Raw genomic sequence first — 4,806 nt, 5'->3', positions numbered from 1 at the left:
AGCCATCTCACCAGTCCCTGATTCCAGGTTTTCTGGAAATAGAGTTACCTCCACTTTCTTGTTTTTTAGGGTGCTTTAAACAATGAGAAAATTCTTTTGCTTTAAGTTTGCACATCCTACTAATGCTTTAAATTAAACATACAACTCTTTTACTTTGAATTTCTATCACTTGCATATTCTAAAGCAATTGTGTCAGATAGGGCTCTATCCGTTATGACAGAAACAATATTCCATGAAAAGAGTAACACAAGAAAAGCAAGGTGGTTATATTAACACCAGACAAAAGAGATTTTAAATAAAAAAACATTTACCAGAGCTGGTCATGGTAGTACATGCCTAAAATTCCAGCACTGTAGGAGGGTAAGGGAAAAAAGATCACAAGTTTGAGCCCAGTCTGAGCAACTTGGTGAGTTATTGAGAATTTGTGTCAAAAAATAAAATAAATAGGGTCAGGGCCATAGCTCCATATGAAGACACTGGTTTCAAGCTCCAGTACCAGGAAATAAAAAAGTTTATAAGAAACAAAGAAGGGCAGGACATGGTGGTGAAATCCTGCCTCAAAAAACAAAACAAAACAAAAAAACCCGAGGAAGCTATGTGTTGACAGAAGTTCCAGGCCTACAGGAAGATACAATTATGAAAACTTATACATCTAATAACAGACCACCAAAAGATAAGAAGCAAAAAATTAACAGACTTGGAGAGAAAAATAGTTGTACAGTGAAAATTGAAGACTTCAGTATTCTACTCCCTATTCCTGTTTAGCCTATGGGTAGGATAAACATACTATATAAGCAAGGAAGTACCCGATTTGGAAAACTTGATGAACTAAGTAGACCCAGCAAATATACACAGAACACTCACACAATCAACAACATAAAGATATTGTTCTTCACAGCACACAGGGCATTCCCCAGAATAGACCATATGTTAGGCTACAAATTGAGTCTCAATCATTTTTAAAAAACCGATATCACATAAATCATCCTCTCTAACCACAATGGGATGAGGTTAGAAATCAATAACAGAAGACAGGAAAGCTCACATACTTGTGGAAATTAACTATTGATGGATCAAAGAAGAAATCTCAAGAGAAATTAGAAGATGTTTTGATATGAAAACACCACATACCAACATTTTTGGGACACAGTTGAAACAATGCTAAGGAGGCAATTTTAGTTGCAAATCTTTACCTACTTTACACTTTTGGAAAGTAGAAAAAGAACAAAGTAAATGTTAAGTTAGAAGGAAGGAAAAAAAAGAAGGAAGGAACTGAGAAAGAGTGATAAATGAAGTAGACATTAGAAAAACAACAGGTATAAACAAAAACCAGAACTGATTCTTTAGTAAATATTAACAAAATTGATCAAACATTATCTGGAGTCATTAAGAAAAAAAGAAAGAGGAGTCAAAATTACCAGAAGGTGAAATGAAAGTGGGATATTTCTACTGTTCTACAGAAATAAGGATTATAAGAAGGACTCTGAGCAGTAGTATTCCAATCAATAATAACTTAAATGGACAAATCCTTAAAAATGTACCACTTACTGTGACAGAATCAGGAAGAGGAAGTTTCCAAGAAGATGGTGGAGCAGTATGCAGTAACAAATCAACTTTTCCATGATGTGGAATCCAGACATTGGAAAATAAGAACTTGGAGAAGATAGGAAGGAGGGAAGTAGAGGAAAATTCACAGAGAAAGTAGAGTTAGACATCAACACAGGAAAAGGAAGGAGCAATCCACACTTTCCCCCCAGCTTCCAGCTTGTGGTGTGAGACAGAAAGATCGAATCTACAGAAACACAGTGAAAGCAGGTGACTCTGGAAACTCCTAAGGAGAGATGCATCAGTGGAATACAGCATCGGATGCCCTGGGCTGTAACAGCTGATGAAGGACTTCAGTCCACCAGAGTGCTGTGTGCCCTTGGGAGAGTCTTTGTTCAGATTCTATTTAAGGGAGGGGTCAGCTGAACCTGGGACTCAGAGTAGCCACAGGTGGGCTTCATTTCGGTTCCCAATGTTAAACTATATCACTCAGTGACTGGGTGAGGGAAAACCACAGAAGATACCCAGGGACAAGGAGCCAAGGTCAGGCCAGTAAGAGACATCCATAGTGTTATAGGTAAGGGAAAATGAAAAATCAATAGCTGCTAGATCATGCAAGAAGAACAATAAGACTGATTGGAGTCAATAGAAAAGCAAGAGATAGCACAAATGACCCCCCCCCACAAAAAAAAAATCCTGTTCACAGACGTAATGGCAGAAAACTGCCCAACCATGGAAGAAAAATTTGACATATAGACAAGTGAGACACGTAGAATGCCAATTATCTGTGATCAAAAAAAAATCTACACCAAGGCATATAATAGTCAAAATTCCAGAAATTCATCACAAGAATGGAATGTTAAAGGCTTTCAGAGAGAAGAAACAAATCATCTAGGAAAACCCATCAGAATCATAGCAGACTTCTCAACACAACCCTAAAGTCAAGGAGAGCTTGGAGTGAAGTATTTCAAGCCATAAAAGAAAATCAGTTATAATCATAAATGTGAATGGTCTCATTTCACCAATCGAAAGAAACAGATTGGAAGAATGGGCAAGAAACAAGATACAACGATATATGGCATACAAGACACATATTTAACTAAAAAAGAAATTCATAGACTGAAGGTCAAAGGTTGGAAAAAAAATACTTCATGCCATAGAAACCAAGAAAACAGGGCTAGCCAGATAGCTCAGCGGACTAAAGCACCTACTTAGGCAGGCACAGAGACCGGGATTTGATCCCTGGCTTGCCATGACGGCCCTGCTCCCAGGGCACACTGAGACAGTGACTGAGACTGGGGGTGGTTGCATGCACGTATAATCCCAGCACTTGGGAGGCTGAAAACAGGAGGATCACTTCAAGTACCATCTGTGTAGTGAGACCCTGTAGACCCTGTACTAAATACATAAAAAAGGAAAGAAAATAAACCAGGAAAACAGCAGGGTTAGCTATTTGCAAACAAAGTGGCTTTTAAGCCAAGGCTGCTCAGAAGAGACAAAATAGGTCATTATACTTGGTAAGGGAAAAATCCAAGGAGAAGGGAGAGCAGTCATAAATATATATGCACCAAACACCATCGCATCTGACTATATAAAGCAAACAGTAATAGACATGAAAAATGAGATCAACACTAATACAGCTGTAATGGGGACCTCAAAGCCCTACAGTCAGAATAGATCAACTAGACAAAAAATAAAAATATCGGAGTTGAACCAAACATTTGAACAAATTGACTTAGTATCTATAGAGTGTTCTACTCCACAAACACAGAATACACATTTTTCTTAGCAGAATATTGGATCTTCTCCAAAAATAGACCACAAACTATCTCATAGAGCATACTTAAGTAAATGCAAAGGAATTAAAATTATCCCATGAATATTAGCAGACCATACTGCAATGAAATTGGAAATCACTGGCAAAAGAAACCACAAAAACTACATAGCACCTGGAAATTAAATAACCAATGGGACACAAATGAAGTTAAAGAAGAAATTAGGCAGTTTCTACCATTAAACAATAGTGCCTATATGATACACCAGAGCTTATGGGACGATGAAATCATTCATAGAAGGCCCACAAAACTCCACCAAAAGACTCTCAAAATTAAAAATCAAATTTGGCAGCATAATAGGAAAAAAATTTAACACTCAGTCAATAGCATCCTTATACACAAACAACAAACAATAAATTCACTGAGAGAGAAATTAGGGAAAAAAACCTATCACAATGCATCAAGAAAAATGAAATTCTTAAGAATTTCAATCTAATGAAGGAGGTGGAAGACTTATACATTGAAAACTACTTTATTCTGAAAAAGGAGATTGAAGAGCATATCAGAAAATAGAAATGGGGGCCAGGGAGATAGCTTAGTAGAAAAGGCACTTGCCTGGCAAGTGCAAGGTCCTGAGATCAATCCCCAGGACCACAAAAAACAAAACAAAACAAAACTTGAAAATAGAAATGTATTCCCTGTTCCTGACAGACAGAACCAATATAGTCAAAATGGCAATACTTCCAAAACTGTTATGCAGATTTAATATAATCCCAATAGAAATACCAATAACATAGATCACAAAAATAGAGAGAAATCAAAAATATTAACATGGAACCAGAAAAGATACAGAATCGCCAACACAATTATGGGTAACAAGATCAAGATGGGGAACATCACAGTCCCCAACTTGAAGCTATATTACAAGCTACCATGAGAAAAGTAGCATGATACTGACAGAAACAAAAAACAAAAACAGGCCCGAGGATCAATGGAACAGAATGGAAGATCCAGAAGCAACTCTAAACACACAGTTACCTTATCTTTGAGAAAAGGGCCAAAGATCTTTACAGGAAGAAAGATAACCTTTTTAATGAGTGATGCTGAGAAAACTGGATTTTTACATGCTGAAAACTGAGCCTAGACCCATATCCCTCACCATGTACTAGACTAAAATGGATCCAAGATCTAAATATAAAACCAGAAATACTTAACTTGCTTGAATATAGAACAGGCAAAATTTTTGAAAACACAGGTATAGCTAAAGATTTATGAAACACGGATCACACAGGAACTATCACAAAGAATCAACAACTGGGAGCACAACAAATTAAAAACTCTTGCATAGCAAAGAAAATTACCAACTGAATGAAGAGACAACCCCAAAAAATGGAAAATAATTTTTACCAACTATTTCTTAGAAAAAGGACTAGAATCTAGAATATATAAAGAACTCAAAAATTTAGAGCCCCAGGGCTGGCCAAAT

This window comes from Octodon degus, unplaced genomic scaffold (assembly GCF_000260255.1).
Source record: "Octodon degus isolate 3935 unplaced genomic scaffold, OctDeg1.0 scaffold00038, whole genome shotgun sequence".
Lineage (NCBI taxonomy): Eukaryota > Metazoa > Chordata > Mammalia > Rodentia > Octodontidae > Octodon > Octodon degus.
The sequence above is the reverse complement of the archived record's forward strand: the minus strand, read 5'-3'. Positions refer to the sequence as shown.